General features: G+C 35.2%; 1 protein-coding gene across 4 annotated transcripts in view; it reads right to left on the reverse strand.

The window, feature by feature from the left end:
* LOC115218477 (beta-1,3-galactosyltransferase 5) overlaps positions 1-20,000 on the reverse strand; it is a 272,442-nt gene that overhangs the window by 120,237 nt on the left and 132,205 nt on the right. The window contains exon 2 of one of the 4 annotated variants that reach the window (XM_036504322.1): positions 12,296-12,393. The exons of the other annotated variants lie outside the window; for them this stretch is intronic. The gene's annotated coding sequence lies outside the window, so the exon portion shown is untranslated. The remainder of the gene's footprint in view (positions 1-12,295; positions 12,394-20,000) is intronic. 4 annotated transcript variants of the gene reach the window in all.

The following is a 20,000-nucleotide window of genomic DNA, read 5'->3' on the forward strand; positions in this document are numbered from 1 at the left end:
TCACCATAAGTGCAAAACATTATCATTTGTCTGTACGGGAGATGGCGCATATTTAAAATGAAACCACAAAATAAGTGCTTCCGACGTAGTCTCCTATTAGCGTAACGTTAATTAAAGTTCAAATTCCATTGAATTTACATGGGAGGAAAACTAAACAACATACTAATTTTACCTCATACACTTTAACAAACTAGAGTTATCTGATAAGTTAGAAATTCCAGGACTAAATTCTCAATCGTGGGCGGCTACATTTCCAAATGGTTTTCCAGGCGATGTTGGCCGCATAGCATCATATATCGGTCGATGACACTATTTCGAAACAATAAAACCGGTTAAGTTAGCATAAATATGTCTTCAAGGCTCAAAATTATACTTTCAGCTTCATTCGATTATAATGGAATGTGCGTGAAGATGTACGAATATATTTCCTTTTATTTGATTCATGAATTTGACTGCGGCCATGCTGGTGCACGGCCTTTAGTCAAACAAATCGAGCCCAGGACTTATTCTTTGCAAGCCTAGTACTTATTTTATCGGTGTCTTAAACCGAACCGCTAAGTTACGGGGGACGTAAACACACCAACATAGGTTGTCCAGCAATGGTGGGCGGACAAATAGTTACACAAATATATACATACATGCATACATATATATATATATATAACTTGAACCGGGTTCAGCTCAGGAGCTGTGGCCATGCTGGGGCATCGTCATTTAGTTAACCAGTTCCAACGACTGGCTTCTTTCAGTTTCCGTTTACTAAATTCAATCAAAAGGCTTTGTTTCGCCCTAGATTATAGCAGAAACACTTCATCACGATTTCACAAAGTGGGACTGAACCCAGAACAAGCGATTCCTATACATATCTGTGTGTGTGTGTGGTGTGTGTGTGTGTGTGTGTGTGTGTGTGTTTGTATGCACGCTTATATATATGTATACACACACACGCACACACACTGTAGAGTGAATCAGACGAAACGTTATGGTAACAACAAGCAAGTTGAGGATACATATCCGTCCAATGTAATAATGTAAATAATGTATATGCAGGAATATTTTGCATTAGTGATTTTCAAATAAAAATTTGTGAATATCTAGTGATAATTTATAGCTTCAGAATATAAAAAATCGGAGATTAATATTAGTCTGCGTTTATCACTAAATTATTTTCTACTCTAGGTACAAGTTCCGAAATTTTGGGTTGGGGGAACAGTAGATTACATCGTCCCCAGTACTGAAATGGTACTTAATTTATCGATCCTGAAAGGATGAAAGGCAAATTCGACGTCGGTGGGATTTGAACTCAGAATATAATGACAGACGAAATACCGCTAAGCATTTAGCCCGGCGTGCTAACGTTCTTACTATTCCGTTGCCTTTATCACTAAATTGAAAGCCCTATGATGAAAATGAAGCACACAATTTTAAAAGATAAATCATAGATTTAAACTAATTAATAATAGATATCTTATTATTCTTCAGTGTTTCATTGAAACATTTACCGAAAATTAAACTGAATACTATACATCTCGAGACTTCATTATAGGTATTGATGTTCCGTCATAAATGTGAATGATGGAGAGATGTAATTGCTGTTTCGGCAAATGTGGGTGACGGGATAAATGAATTGAAAGGGCTGAGGACGTTATTATGAATACAAGCAAGAAATTTCCTTTATATTTATATAAGAATAAGCTACCTGTTTCAAATCTTTAAACTAATTTAGTCATGCTCTTATTGATTGAAAATTAAATTGAAACAAATTTATTTTTCACGACATCAGTTTTGGAAATTCACGTGTTCTTTTACAAAATTTATTGTGTTGGTCATTCTTCTTCTAATAGCTTCTGGATAGCAAGCCTACACACATTTCTGTCTCGTACATTTTCAGTAAACATATTAGCAGCCAACTAAGCTACAGTTCTAATTGTACATGATGTGAATAGAAGACAACTGATGATTTTGTAGTGCAACGCGATGATGTTTAAATGAGCATAAACGTATTCGGTAGAAAAATTAACTGTTAGAAGTGCAACCTCAGCATTTATAAATTATGGCAATGCTATAATTAATTACACAAAAGGCAGGCATGGACAGTAGATTCTCAATAGTTGTGAAACTAAATACAATTGTACAGGCACAGCATTACACATATAAGAATTTTATCTGTGATTTACCTGTAAATAAATGTATCGTAATGTTCCCGGCAGGACATTATTTTTTTTATATTGGAGCATTAACTAATGAAAATGTCGCATTACTAATGCTGTACAATGACAGTTCTCTTTCATATACAAAAGAAAACTTATTAAAGTAACTGTAATGAATTGTTTCATTTATAAATACATGCGTGATTGATACATTTATTGTATTATGGATTATCTCTCTCCGCTGCATTGCATTTCCTTAAATTCTGAAAGCGAATCACGAAGACAATTATATTGTATCCGTCTGACAGAGTAAACATATATTTGTTCGTGTAGTTGCGTGCTTCAGTGTATCCGTGTATTTGTCACAGTGAATGAGTGTATGAGAGCGAGGAAAGATGGTTGCTAATATCAGTTTACTATATGTGCATGCTTATGAAACGAAGCTTATAAATTGACAATGACATGCTATAGACAAACAGGTAATAATGTTAAAGAAAATATCTGATGCTCTCAATATTAGCTGTAAAATATATTGGTCAGTATACTGAGTGAACATCTTTCAAGCAATACCGTTGTGATTACCTATCTCTGTCATTATGTTTCTAATGGTGTAATATTCGGTGTACCTTCTACTGTCTCCCTATATATACTGTACTAGAGTCGATAACGTATATAACAGAGTCTAATGCAGTGAAGTGTATAGTCACGAGAGTAATAATCTAAATAATGACGTATGTCTAGAAAACAAAGACTTATTAGATTTCCAACGTGCCGTATGCGATAGTAGTTTTTGTTGCAACTAAATCATTCAAAGTTCACTGGTTGAGCTTGATTTGACGCTTCCGACACGCTACATGAAACGTTAAGTTTAGAAAATGTACCCGCATGCCATTAAATACGAGATATTTCCATCATTTTACGCATGAGAAACGCCCATAATCTGAAAATTCTACGGTGCTGTATATGTAAAAGACGGTTATAAATTGTAAAATATCAAAAGTAATTATTGACACATGTCAAATAAACAATAAGCGTTAAAGCCTAACTATGTTATAGTTTCTGTTTTATGACATGAATAATAGGCATAAATAGAAATAAAACTTAGCCTCGAATATCATACTTGCATTGCAAAGTATACGACCAGAAAGCATAAAGTTTACTTCAAAGGAATTATGTTAAAGTACATTAAGTATGATTTTCTGATCGATATATTACATTTAAATACACTATAATCACAGGTACGTATATATGTTACTAAACCAACACTTCCATAAATGCAGTGTGTAGTCGGATATATCCTAAAATCATTGATTCTTGTTTCTAGGCAAAAAGATAGTCATGGAAATTTGACGTCGAACATAATGTAACCGGCATATGTTAAATGCATGATAAAAATGATGTTAGTAATGTTGGTGGTGATGATGATGATGGGATAATGGTCATGGTGATGATGTTGATAATCATGATCATGGTGATGCTGGTAGGGACGATGAGAACGAGGAACTATGCGACTGATGACGATTTTTCCCGGTAATATTCAATGCAACAGAAGTAATGTTACCGGTGTTAACATGTTTAGGCCATTCAATTTCTGCGTAACATTACATACGAGACACATGCATAAATGGCGGCACATAACACACCACGCATTCGTGTTTACGTAGAAAACTGCGTGACTTTTATTTATTCAGTATTATATCGACAAAATACATGAAGCAAGGAAACTGATAAGCCTAAAGAACATTTCTCGTGAAGGAATTCCTGATTACTATGTTTTTTATATATTACAAGTCATCTATTTAACCTGTTTCTATATGGAAATTTATCGATGATAATTATGGAAGTACACACCGTGAGTTCAAAATTTCAAAGCAAAGTAATAGTAAGTAATATATTTCCAAGAGTCAAGATCAATAAATGTAAGGAAGCAAATGTTTAATTATAAAAGAAAATAATTTTATAATATTTTTGTATAGACCTGTTAACCTCAGGCGTAGTTAGATCATAATGTAGTAAGCTGGTTTCTAACTCAGTGAACTTATGCATATGTAACACGAATATCTTCAATAGTATTTTCGTAAAATTGATACAGTGTTGTATAACATTGCATCGGTTTACAAAGTAAAGCTTCAGCAAGATACTAACCGTAATGTAGCAAGTACTTGTGTTATTACATTTAGAGAAATGGGAGATTTTGTATTAGGATTCTTCATCTGTTTTAAAAACTATGTAGGCAGCAACGGTATTGATTCTACTGCAGGTCATCGTACCGCCTTATAGTGAACTAAAATACGAGGGTGAGTCAAAAAGTAATGTCATTTTGTTGAGGGCAAGTATAATTACTAACATAGTTACATGTATCATACATCGAATTCTGTGAATTACATCCCTACTTCTCAAGATAGTCACCGTTTCTCTTAATAGCAATGTTCCACCTTCGAATGAGAACATGTATCCCTGCCCTGTAAAATTCTGTTGACTGTTCTTTGAGCCACTTCTTCACTACAGTTTTCACTTCCTCGTCACTGGCCTATCATATCCACTGGACTATCATCTCTTCGGCCCCATGAAAGAGGGGTTGAAAGGCAAACATTATTCCAGTAACGAGGAAGTGAAAACTGTAGTGGAGAAGTGGCTCAAATAACAGCAAACAGAATTTTACGAGGCAGGGATACATGCTCTCCTTCGAAGTTGGAACATTGCTATTAAGAAAAGCGGTAAGTATGTTGTGAAGTAGAGATGTGATCCACAGAGGACCAGCTTCATTTTGATGTATGAGACATGTTCCTGTGTTGGTAATTATACTTGTCCTAAACAAAATGACATTACATTTTGAATCATCCTCCTATTTCTAGTTTAAAAGGAAATGCTGAATTATAATGGTAAAGCAAACGCTGGCTTTAAACCATATGTTTGTTAGACAAATGAGACTATTATTGCTGTCTCAACCATAATTATTTAAACTAAATATTTTCATGTGTCAGTGAATTAATTAAAAGTAAGCCATGATCATCCCTTCTCATGTCATACACTAGATACTAGTGTAGCCAACATTTAATTGTTTTTTAAATATCAATTGCTACTTGTAATTCATATGAATATACTACACTTTATCGCTACTATGATATATATTGAAAATTATCCAAATATGATGTAATATATAAGCAATTACCTTAGCTTCGATATGTTTGTATTGTGGTCATTTTATCTACACGCTTGATCTTCTAATAAATGCCAGCAATTAATAGTCAGTGATAATTCACTAAATATTTAGTCTATCATAACCAGTAACAAAATATCCTTTTCAGATAAGCTATTGGTTATGATGATAGTAACGTATTTTGTTTTGAAGATATAATCAGTTCAAAAAGTTTTGCTATGTTAATCAATTTAATTACGTCTATTCAAATGAGAATTATAAGATCATTATTGCAAACTACAGATATTCCAAGATATTATCTAGTTATAGAGTGAAGGCACTATAACAAACAGGATAAATTTTACGTTCCTTCAAATGTAGGTTTCTGAAGCAATTGATAATGTTAAAACTATTCAATCATCAAATTGTATGTGTCTCACTTTTTGCTGTCTCAAGAACTCTACTTGTCTATACACATACACACGCACATATGCACACTCAAAAACTACACATAAACGCATACACAGAAATCATACACACTGACATACGTGTGTATGTTGTACATACTTACAGGGTCATATATATATGTAGGTAAATTAATATACATATAAGTATATGCAATTCATATAGTATATGTATTCTTAGAGAAAGACAGAAAGAGTGAAAGAAGGCGCACTTGCACACATTCAGCAATTTAATATTCATCTGCGCTTTAGTAATTCAGGTACACTGATTACACTCAGGCTAAAATAGATCTAAAAATTTCTCCTGTATACTTAAGTATGTCATATTTATATTAATCTTCCTCTTGATGCATTGAAAAACACCACTATTCTAAGACAAGATATGTGCTTACAAGACATATATATATACGTATATATATATATATATATATATATATATATATATATATTATATATATATATATATATATATATATATATATATTATATATATATATATAGTATATATATATATATACCTCTTGTTTTAGCATTCGCACATAGGATAATTATGCACGAACAAATGCGCACATAGAGATATATGTATTGATGTATAGAATGCCTGTCTGTGTGTAGGTGTGTTCTAACTATACGTACGTGTATATATTTGTGTTTGTATATATTTACTTGGAGACGGTTTCATGTTTCATGCTTGAATATAATTCCTTTGGTTATATTTTATAATCTCATAAATTAAATTTATTTTCTGTAAGTCTAAGCGGATTTTATTTAGCATATACATTAATATCACCGTTTTCCAATTAATTTTATCCTCTGCATTATTTCTTAGTCAGGAATACAGATTACTATTTCTATGATAGTTTATGAAGGACGTTGTTTAATATCTTTTCATTTCCATGTGTTTTAAAGCTTCTTCTGTTTCATGTATTTTATATGAAATGTTTTTTCCAATATTATCATAACAGTATATATATGTATGTGTATATATATTATATATATATATATATATATATATATATATATATATATAATATATATATATATATATTATATATACCTATATATACATATATATATATAATATATATATATACATATGTAAACTTAGATAAACTTAGATATGTTTCGACCAAAGATTGGTCCCGGCCATATCTAACTTAATAGCACCACCTGATAGGATTGATTATTTGAATCCTGTTTAAGTCAAGTTTTGTTTATGATCCATTCAAGTAGTGAGTTTTTGTTGGGTGAGTTGTATCTAAATATCGGTGTCTTATCTGGTATTCCTTGAAGGAATCTATCCAGACTCCGTTTAAAGTTGATGCGACCCTTTTCCTCTTTGATCTCTTTCGGGACAATGTTAAATAGGGCTGGGCCTGTTGAGGAAAAAAAATTATGTTGCAGTGTACATGTATGCTGTGATCTTGAATTGGGCAGGGGACGTATGGCCCGTGGTCCCAGTCTTGGATGAACCTTGAAGCTAATGTTCAGGTCGTTTGGGCAAAGTTGGTGGTATATTCTTCACATCCTACAAATGACGTACCGCTCACGGCGACGCTGGAGAGAGTAGAGTTTCAAGGCTTTAAGGCGATCCCAATAATCGAGAGCAGCCATGCCTTCAATTAGTTTAGTGAGTGCCCTCGGGGGTGATTCAATCCTCGAGATGTTTTGTCTTGTATGGGGAGACCACAGTGGGCAGCAGTATTCGTGGTGTGGCCGTACAAAGGAGGAGAAAAGTGGTATGATGACACCTTGTTCTCTGGACCGGAAAGTTCTTAAGATCCAGGAACTCATCCTACGAGCTGTATCGACCTTTTTGTTGATGTGTGCACTCCAACTGATATCGTCATCAACAATTACACCCAGGTCTCTAATATTGTTAGAGGCTGTGAGCGGTTCCCCTGAAGGAAGAGAATATGGCTGTTTTAGTGAGGAATTTCTTCCAAAATGCATCAGCTCAAATTTTCCCTCGTTCAGTTGCATTTTGTTTCTGTCTGCCCATTGACTGACAGCATATAGATCAGACTGGAGTTGAGTTCGGTCTGCTTCTTTATTGACAATTTGCTGGAGCTTAGTGTCATCAGCAAAGATTTTCACTTTGCAGTAATGTACGACACTGGAAAGGTCGTTTATGTAAATTATGAAAAGTAGCGGACCCAAGACAGTCCCCTGAGGGACACCGCTGGTGAATTTTGCTGGGCTTGAGTGGACTCCATCAACTACAACATGTTGTGTTCTATTCGCCAGGAAATACTTAATCCAGTGTTGAACTTTTCCACGGATTGCAACATTTGCCAATTTTGAGAGTAGAATATTATGGTCTACCCTGTCGAACGCTTTACTGAAGTCAACGTATATGACATCAGAGTTCGAACCTGTTCCCAAGGCTTTCAGCATATCTTCAATGTGGTGTAAGAGCTGTGTTAGACAGTCCCTGCCACAGCGAAAGCCATGCTGATTTGAATTTAGGAGTTTGTGGGTCTCCAGGAAGTCAGCTATCCTTGATCTTAACACTCTTTCAAACACTTTAATGATGTGGGAGGTGAGTGAGATTGGGCGATAGTTGAGTGAAAAGGGATCTGTTTCCCTGTTTGAAAACCGGGATGACTGACTGGGATAGAAACTGTTTCGGTATATAACCTGCGTCTGACGAATTTCTCCAGAGGTTGGTCAGAGGGACTGCAAGTTGGTGTCTACATTCCCTCAGGAGACTAGCGGGGAATCTATCAAGGCCTACAGCAGAGTAGTATTTGACCTCATTTATTGCTGCTATGATGTCAGTGGCAGTGAAGGTTATGTCTGAGATTTTATGTTGGGAGTCAACTTCGTTTGCTTCTCTTACGTCAATATCAGTGGGAACACTAAAGACAGAGCAGTATTGTTTCTGCAGTATTTCTGCCATTTCTTTAACATCGTGTTGGGGAATGCCGTTATCATCAATCAATGACCCAATGGGTGAGACAGTGATTCTATGCTTATTTGCATAAAAATAGAACACTTTTGGGTTCTGTTTGATGTTTTTGATTACCCACTGTTCCTCCACAGCTCTTTCATTTTCAATGGAGGTTTTCATGTCGGTCTACAGGTGAAGTTTTTCCAGCTCTAGCCTTTTCATTATTGTTGAATGTGAATGTTGTATGTGGGAATATTTTAATTGGTTGATTTTTTTGTTGAGTCTTTTGATGCGCCTGATGAGTGTTTTTCTTTCTTTTTAGGGAGCCGGTTTCTGTTTGTGTTAGTAGATTTCGTGGGAGCGTTTGTTTAGAGCATGTATAGGTGACAATGTTTCAAAGTGCTGCTATGCGGTCTCAATACATATATGTATATATATATATATATATATATATATATATATATATATATATATATATATATATTATAAGTATATATTATATATATATAATATATATTGTGTGTGTGTGTGTGTGTGTGTGTGTGTGTGTTTGTGTTTGTGTGTTGTGTGTGTGTGGTGTGTGTGTGTGTTTTCCAACATGGAAGTGAATCATTAGTAAATTGTTGAGAACAAAGAATTTAACTTTATTATGCAGCTTTTTGTGAATTCTACTAGTTAACCTCTTTCGACATATTTATCTCAACCTCAAGAGTTATCAGTTGTGAAGGAATCTCTCATTTCTGCCTATAAATAGTGACCTTTTGCTTTCATTGACCTAAATTATCTCCAAATATTCCCTTTGTTCGTATCGATTTCAGCAACATATGTATATATATATATAAATGTGTCTTCTACTCATTTTATATGCAATATTTATGCTTAGCGTTTAAGTTAAATTAATTCCTATCGCTAAACCTAGATATATCCAGTGTCTTTGGCTGGTGATATCTTGCTGTTTAGCATAAATAGCGTCGTGATGTCACAGTATGTTTACTTATCTATTTGGAGCTCACTAAATCAATTCCTAAATATTCACTCTCATTGAAACTTTCCAGATAACATTCATGAATTAATACTCTAATCATGCCAATGCATCACCGAGTTGAATATCAACGAGCAAGAGCTGATAAGATTAAATCTGCCTGAAATTGCAATTGTTCCATGTTCTTTATCCATGTCGTATACTGCCAAGCCACGTCAGCTATTTACAACATCGAGTTATTTTACAAGCATTTCATGTTTTACTTCTCATAGTGCCTCACAATACTATTGGTGACTTCGTTAGGAATTTACTTCTCTGTGAGAAAGTATCGCTAATAAAATTGCAACGGTCAGCAATCCAATAATCTTCCACGGACATGCATTAAAACTCGTGTTCTAGCAAATATCATTTACGTAATAAGATACAAGACTACTTTATACAATAGAAATAAGATCCAATGGTTTTTTACATTATAACTAACAGTAATTTGAGTTGAGGTATCTATCTATGTTCAGAGAAATGCGGAAAGTAGGCATCAGCGGCCTGTGGCTTTCTTTTTCGTTTCAGCAGTATTCATAACGTGTAGCACAGTATTTATCAATTGTATATCCTATAAACTATAATGTAGAAACAATATTTAGTTACATACTTCTAATGATCATATGGCATTGAAATTGTATTTTCTATTTGTTAAATTTACCTCAGTAAAATCGGATATAATTTCTTTATATAGATATGTATGTGTGTGTGCGGGTGTGTGTGTGTGTGTGTGTGTGTGTGTGTGGTGTGTGTGTGTGTGTGTGTACAAGCATGATCACACACACAGAGAATAGTCTAACCGCCTGAAGAAAACAAATTTTATGAAACATCATTTTTCAGCATTGTTCAATATATGTATGTATATATATATATATATATATATATATATATATATATAATATATATATATAATATATATTATATATATATATATATATATATATATATATATATATATATATATATATATATATATATATATATATATATATATATATTATATATATATATATATATACTAGTTGAGGTACTTCGGGGCTAATCCCTTGGTTCCATTCTCATTTTTGTTTTGCTAATACACTAACAATGCAAAGTATGTAGCCCTCAAAACGGTTTTTATGTATGTACTGAGAATACCGGACTCTCTTACACAGGATCTTGTTTTTAGAAATAAGTTATGTACACTAAATTCGTGAAGCATGTTGCTTAATAACAGACTAATCAGATATGAGATATTAACAATTCAAAGTAAATAACTCTGAAAAGGTCTTTTGTGGGATCCCAGATAATAATTACCTTCAGCGGCACTAGTGTTGCTATATTCGTGAATAAATCACTGACCGAAATAGGTTGATCTATTGTTCAGGAAAATGCTAGTTAGTTGTTTAAGGGTTGTATTGGATAAATTGCAAAAATATCTCTAAAATTCCGATACTAAGAAATAAGCATAGTCCAATTTCATTTATACCAAATAATTTATGAAAATAGATGGGTTACTTCTCTTGGCCGTTAAAATGAAATATATTGGATATATATGAGGATCCCTTCCAGGGTCCCTGTTATCGACTTTTTCAAGAATCTGAGTATGCTATGAGGCTTCCTGACATGAGTACTACTCACATGTCACGATAAAACGATGGAAAAGTTCGCCAACAATTCCACAAACACACCCACAGAGAAATGTCCCACATTTCAAGTGTATATATATATATATATATATGTGTGTGTGTGTGTGTGTGTGTGCGTATGTACATACATATCTATATACACACATACACAGCTTTAAGTATTGGTGATATATATATATATATAATATATATATTATATATATATATATATATATAATATATATATATATATGTGTGTGTGTGTGTGTGTGTGTGTGTGCGTATGTACATACATATCTATATACACACATACACAGCTTTAAGTATTGGTGATATATATATATATATGTGTGTGTGTGTGTGCGTATGTACATACATATCTATATACACACATACACAGCTTTAAGTATTGGTGATTTTTCTACTGTAATGAACAAAATATATTTTTCGTCAATTGTATTATAAGCATAATCAGGTAAGATTGAAGGTAAATATTTGATAGATTTGTTGACAAATCGATACGTATTTCAGTTTTAGTAAAACGCATAGACACGCAACGTCGTTAAATTAAGTTTTCAAGCAAGGGCTGGAATTGACAAGGAGGTAACTGCGACGTATAAAACGAAATCCCTTATTAGACATTGTATATTAATACCATTGGGAAATTTCATAGCGATGTAATTTACCACAAAGCAAATAGAGTTAAGTGCAATCTAAGCTACATAATGATTTGAGTTAATATGAATGTTTGATGTATTGATATTAGTGGTGGTTAATCTCTGTCATTTCTCGATGAAGTTTCACTTGTGAAACTGAATTATCTGTTCTCAAATTAATCTATAAATGGACGAGAGTTCCGCAAAGCCATGTAATGCAATTCTCCGGCAAAATTAACGTCACACATAATAACAACCTATCATTTTATTTTCAGATATGGTGCAGTTAAAGTTTATCTCTTTCTTCCACTCAATTTCAATCAGAATGTAGAAGTAGTGATGGGGATGAATAAATTCCTGTTTACCTTAGATGCCAAACTGTTGGAGCGGAGCTAAAACCTCGTGATTAGAAACTGAACTTAATCGCCATTCAGCCAAATGCATCTACGGATTGATATTATAGCTGCAATTAAAAGGTGTTATTTTTTTTATTGAAAACAAAAATTAATCAGTAAAGATTCAAGTAACTGAAATCTAAATATTTCAAGTTATAGTAATTTAAATATAAACTTCATTTGGCCTAATATTTATTAGCTAAGGGGACAATTAGACATGATTAGGTGGCATTAGACCTTGCAGAAGAATTTACAGGGCACTTAAATGAATAAGATTCAGAGTGTATAGTTTCAAAGTGAAAGTAAATCACACATTCAGCAACTTACAACAATGGCATTGCTAATTATCCTAAAGCTACTTCTGTCTGAAAATGTATTAAACGGAATCTAACATTCTTTATGAGGTCAGGCAAAATAAATATTAATCTTTTGAAATTATGGACCTCTCATGTGAATCATAATCAGCGCCTTCCGTCTGAAAATAGGAATAATTTAAATTCTTAGCACAGCCATATACACATAAACACAAAAACAAACGCACACATACACCTAGATATTAATACCAGAAAAACAAACCAACAATCAAAAAAGTAAACAAGTATATTGTTCGGTTGACATACTTATAACAGTGAGCAGAATATAATTTTTGGTTCAATTACATTAAGCTACTATATGTTATTAATGCAGAAATCACCCTTGGGAAATTTTCCGATGTCGTTATTTTAAACTGACTAATAAGAAAATTAATTTCGCACCCAAACTATGCAATCTTAAAGCGATTTTGTTCGCTGCTATTGTCTTAACGCATTTCCGACGGCTGCATCTCATAAGCTCAAAATATGTCTGCACTCGTCACCGCAATTGCCAGAATAAAACTCTTTGTAATTTCCTTAGACCAAATTCGTGTTTGGTCAAAAGAAGTTTTGAGCATATCGCACTTCCCCTTAGGATGATTGTTTTTGTGATGACCCCACCCCGCCACTCTCGTTTACTTATTTGATGTGGATATAATTAATTGAATTAATTTTATAACAATCACTTGAGCTACACGTCATTCAAGCAGAGATTGCACAGAGACAAGTTCTGTAAATATGCATATTAAAATTATACATACTCTCTTACGTATTGATTTTCAAATACACACGGAGCCACAAGATTATAATTTAATAAGAAATATATCTCCATTAATTGGCGAAAGTTAAACTAGATATCTATTCTTAACCGAATGAGCCTATTTATATTTCATATTGTGACTAGTCTCGTATAGATTATTTAATTGCCTGCATGAGATTCTCTTTGTGCGTGTGTTCGTGCGCAAATGCATACATAGGCATAAACAATGGTTGCTACATATTTTTATTTATTGTAGGAAATTTGACTTACTCCTGTTTCCAGTGGTCATTATAGGTTCTATTGTGACAGCTTTACTCAATTGGCCCATTAATGGGTTGAGAAAAAATGACCAGAATATGCGAGAGTGGAAGAGAAGTTATAATTTGGAAATGAATGGTTGAAGTGAAAAGTAAAGAAAGGAAGCGAAGAAGGAATACAAAGAATAATGGAGTCGAAGCATTAGATAGAAATTGGGGGCAGACGATGACCGAAATTGGGGAAGGAACAGTGATTTTTGGTTCTCTTGTCCATAAGTTGCGATATTCGCCTGCTAAATAATGTCACGTGTTTGAATGACGAGATTTGGTTGTAATAGCGAGGTTTAAAGGTCGTTAAAAAACATCGTCAGTCAATCTTCTAGCATCCCCATTCTGTGACCATTACAGCAATAAACGTTTTTATTTCCTATTCTAATTCATAGAAATTCTATACTCAATGTTGACTAATATAATCCTCATACTTGCTTAAGACGTTATTACTCTTAGTATTCCTCTCAGGAGCCCTCACATTCAAACTATCAGTTGCAGCGTCACCATTTCTATCGATATAGCTTCTCCCATCGTCATTATTATAACATGTATACTCTTTTACTCTTTTACTTGTTTCAGTCATTTGACTGCGGCCGTACTAGAGCACCGTCTTTAGTCGAGCAAATAGACTCTGGGACTTATTCTTTGTAAGCCTTGTCTTATTCTATCGTTCTCTTTTGCTGAACCGCTAAGTGACAGGGACATAAACACATCAGCATCGGTTGTCAAGCAACACAGACACAAACACATACACATATATACGACGGGCTTTCAGTTTCCGTCTACCAAATCCACTCTCAATGCTCTGGTCGGCCCGAGGTTATAGTAGAAGACTCTTGCCCAAGGTGCCACGCAGTGGGACTGAACACAGAACCATGTGGTTGGTAAGCAAGCTACTTACCACACAGCCACTCCTACGCCTATATATGTATATGTATTCCTTTTGCACACTTTACCCGGTTCTTGTTTCCTTAATGTTTGTAACATTTTCTGCTACGTGCTTTCTTGGGCCCATTGCATACAGTATATTTTGGTCATCATTTTGTCCCTTACTCCTTCCTCTTTTATATTCTCTTTTTCCACAAACTACGCAGGATAACGCACCGTTACTTCGCATATTAACCACAACAAGTACCATATCATGTTTGTATGAATATCATTGTGCGCGTATATGTGTGTGTGTCTGTGTCTGTCTTTGTGTATAAAGCAATGCTTTACTGTCTATGAAATTGACAATTTGGTCTAGTTTCACCCGGCAGGTCAGTGCAGAATCACTATTGATCATTAAGCAATATATAATTTAACTGTTAATGTTTTATACAATAAAATATATTTGCCCTCTAAGTACTGAGTTCTGTAGCAGATAGAATTAAAACATCAGAAAACGATTGAATACTGTATGCCTATATATATAATATATATATATATATAATATATATATATGGTTTGTATATATGTATCCTTTACAATTTTAAGATTATATTATACATATGTCATAACATTTTTTGGCATCAGTGTGAAGTTTTTTATTAAATTATATTATGGCACTGAATTGGACAGTCATCGATTAAATTTTTCTTTCGTTTTGTACATTCACATACAATTATCCCTGTTACATTCGCGATGTATATTTTTCATCTACACTTTTAAATGCGCAAGCACTGAAGTAAATTTCAGATTTCATTTGAAGATAATTTATGATAACAATTTATATCATCAGAATGAATGAAACTTTCTGACACCTTGCTAGTTTTCCTACTAAATACAAGGTTCATTCTCAAGAGAAAATATATATGTATATATGAGTGTGATGGGTGTGTGTATGTGTGTGTTTGAGAAAGAGAGTGAGGGGGAGAGAGAGCGACAGAGAGAGAGGTCTGCGCAAAAACAAGTACACACATACACACGTCGCAGCATGTGTGACAATATTTCCAAGTATAATGTCTCACGAGTGACGTAATATATTACATTTTGTATATAGCTTTATTGTATTTCATTTTTCTGTCAGCAAAGCTTTTCACCAAGAATCATCCTTCTTATGTTTCAAAAACCTTTGGTTCTATGTTTCTTTCATATAGATGTGTATATATATATATATATATATATATATATATATAAAGGGAAAGTTTACGAAAATAAACAAAAGACGAAGGCGGGTGGTGTACAAAACAAACAGATGTATTAGTATAGCGCTCAGGAATAGAAAAAGTATTTTACGTTTCGAGCCTACGCTCTTCTACTAAAGGTACACAGAAAAAACAAGGAGAGAAAAAATGTGTGTAGTGGCTAACAATCTATCATGGCATATATAATATATATAGATTATATATATATATATATATATATATATATATATACATACACACATACACACAAACACACATATATATATACATATATAGTGACAATTTACCCAAAAAAGCCCAAAGACTAAGACGGGTGTGTAAACAACAAATGGATATATTACTTTAACAATCGGGAAGTGAAAATGTCTTTTACGATTGGAGCGTACGCTCATCAACAGAAAGGAACACAGAAATAAACAGGGAGAGAAAATAGAAAAAGATATAGTGCCAAGTGATCTATCATGCTTCCTCCACACCTCCACACCACCTCGCACACACTAGCACTGACCACTTCCCAGCACCTAAACACCTACACATGCACACACGCACACGTCAATGTCACGAGGTCCCTTCCGTACGCTCGCACACGCACATACACGGTCTCTCATTCACACGCACGCGCACCTTCGTTGCACGAACAATCCGAACACAGACGGGTGTTGTAAAGTGTGACCGGTAGAATGGAAATGGCTCGAGACTGGTGTGTGATTGCCGAGTAAGGTGTCTCGGAGGTGTTCCGCGAATCGGTTAGCCAAGCGGCGTCATGTTTAACCGATGTATAGAAAAGGGCAGAGAGAGTAAGAGATGCAGTGGATGACTTTGCTAGAAGTGCAGGTGACGAAGTCAGGCATATGATAGGGTCGATGATGGTGCCTGTAAGGAGGTGGTGTTGGAGAGGTAACGGCAAGTGCGTCATTGTGGGTGGTAGCAGGGGAACGAACCGGGTTGTGGGTTTGGAGTTTAGAAGAAGCTGTGGAGCAAGACGTCTCGTAGGTTGTGGGCTCATTTGAAGGAGGGTATTGGTCGGTTAGGGAAGATGTGCAAAGTGGAGGAGTCGGATTGGAGTCGCCGGAAGGCTTGGATAATGGTTCGTTGGATAGGTAGGATGGTAGGTGAGGAGAAAAAGGAGACAGATGACGGCGGGTTGGGGTGGAGAGGGCAGATGCATGGTCCAAGGAACGTGCTCTGGCAAAGGCGGTTTTGATAATGGTGAGAAGATATCCACGTAGGATGAAGTGGCTAGCCACGAGATCAGACTGCAGAGCCAGCGTAGACGGTGCAATTGGGAATAGGGGATGGAGAGCTTGGTATGTTTAGAGTGGGAGAAGTTGAGTTATGAGTGTGAGTCTGTGTGTTTGTAGTGGATGGAGGGGGTAAGAGTGGAGTGATGAATGCTGATCGAAATGTCGAGAAAGGCGACTGAGGTGTCGGAAATAGCGCAGACGTGGAGGACATGATGGAAAGATTTGACAAAAGAGAGGAAAGAGTCTAGATGTTCGAGGGAGAGTGAAGTCGCACAGATACAGTCGTAAATATAACGACCTTATAGTTCAGGAATGGTACCAGTGAAACTTGAGAATATTTGATCCCCAACGTAGCTAACGAACAGGTTTGCATAGTTGGGGCCCATTCTTGTTCTCATGACCACCCCAAGAACTTTTGGTAAAAATCACCAGCGAACGAGAAGCTGTTAAGTGGGAGGACAAGTTCTGCCAACGAAGGCGTGTGGGTGTGTCAGGTTGGGGTATGGGTCGAAGGTCAAGGAAATGTTGGCAGCCTCTCATGGTGGCAGATCACATTGTATAGACTCTTGATGTCAATAGGGAAGAGACGTTTAGAAGGATGGAGAGCGGTGTTGAACAAACGAAGAGTATAGTTGGTGTCATGGATGTGAGAGGGGAGAGAAGCCACTAGGTGGCAAGGAAACGGGCGAGATATCTGGAGATGAGTTCGGTGAGGCAGTGGCAGGTGGGGACCTTGGGGCTGCCAGGGTTGTTAGGTTTGTGGATCTTGGGGAAGAAGTAAATTGTGGAGGTGTGAGGGCTCCGAACAATGAGGTTAAAGGCGGTGGGGAGGAGACGGCAGGAGGAAATGAGGTCATGGATAGTGGAGAACACAGTCTGTCGGTAGTTAGGCCTGTGGTTGAAGGGCAGAGAGCAGCAGAAGGAGTCTTGAAGTTGGCGGAGAGCTTCAGGCTTGTAGACGCACAAGTGTCACACAAGCACGGCTCCACCCTTGTCGGCCGGTTATATATAGACATGAATATCTGGGTGTGCATCTCCTGTATATATATATATATATATATATATATATATATATATATAAAGACCCCCTTCGGTCATGAATGACCATGGGATTGCACCTAGAAAGTTACCCTCCTAGACACAAGTCCGGGCAAGGTTGTTTATGGAAGGCCAGCAGTCGCCCATGCATACCAGCCTCCCCTCTCCACGACACAAGTGTTTTCCAAGGGAAAGACAAAGGTCGATACAGTTTGGCAACTCATTTCTACAGCTGAGTGAACTGGAGCAACGTGAAAATAAAGTGCCTTGCTCAAGAACACAACACGCAGCCCGGTCCGGGATTCGAGCTCACAACCTCACGATCGTAAGCTCGACGCTCTAACCACTGAGCCATGCGCCTTCATATATATATATATAATATATATATATATATATATAGATAGATAGATAGATAGATAGATAGATAGATAGATAGATAGATAGATAGATAGATAGATAGATAGATAGATATAGATATATAGATTATGTATAATTTATATATATATATATATATATATATATATATATATGTGAGTGTGTGTGTGTGTATGTATGCGTGTGTATAGTGCGTTTGTTTCTCTGTGTGTGTGTGTGTGTGTCCGTGTGTATAAGAAATATAGCACCAAACGTTTCTGAAACATGCCAAGAAGAATTCTTGGTGCAAAATGTTGGAGGTGTCAAAATGTAATAGAATAAAGCGATGTACAAAATGTCGTATATTACATTATTCTTGAAACATGAAATACACACACACACATATACACACAATTTACATATATATATATATATATATATATATATATATATGCACATTATACACACACGCAAATGTGTGCCTGCATACAGTTCTTCATAGATAGCACAGCAAATATAATGCTATTTAAGTTTAGGTAATATGACTATCTATGTTTGCAGTAAAACGCAGTGTTGGGTCCTTACTGTCTACAATTGCTTGTACAAACCATATAATAAACACATGATCCTTGCCAACAGTGATCTCAGGGAGATTGCTGAATCAATATATTTCCCCTCAGCCTAGATTTTACACGTTCTGTGTTTCACTTGCATATCAAATATTAGGAAATAGATATTCTCATAGACGCATGTTTACATCATGTAGAAATATATCAATGCATGTGGTGTATTTGGATTTATGTGTGTATGTACATATATTTATATATCTTCGAATGCAGCTGTGAGCCTATGCGTTAACGTGTGTGTGTGTTGACATTTTTGAATGCCTATAGATAACAAAGTTCGCGATTAGTATAGAGAAAATATAATGCAATTTACTACTAACGTCTAGTTCAACGGAAATTTGCAATGAAGATATATGTAGTGCAACAGTTGTCCTCATTTCTGACAAGCGTGATTTTATTGGGCATCGATTTACGGCCATCGTGAAACCTACTGGTACTACGTAGGTGTTGAAGCTAAAACCTGAAAAAATATACATACACAATATACATATAAACACTTAATCACACACGCAAGTACAGGCTCACAAAAACACACGTGTATATATATATAGTGAGAATTTACAAAACAAACAAAAGACGAAAGCGGGAGTGTAAACAACAAACAGGTGTATTTATTTAACGCTCGGGAAGTGAGAAACACTTTTAGGTTTCGAGCCTACACTCTTCGACAGGTTGGAACACAGAAGTAAACAGGGACAGAATATATCTCTATCTCTATCTATATCTCTATATGTATATTCATATATATATATATTATATTATCTATATATATATATATATATATATATATATATATATATATATATATATATATATATATATATATATATATATATGTATGTATCTATGCAGCACACACACACACA

This window comes from Octopus sinensis, linkage group LG1 (assembly GCF_006345805.1).
Source record: "Octopus sinensis linkage group LG1, ASM634580v1, whole genome shotgun sequence".
Classification (NCBI taxonomy): Eukaryota; Metazoa; Mollusca; class Cephalopoda; order Octopoda; family Octopodidae; genus Octopus; species Octopus sinensis.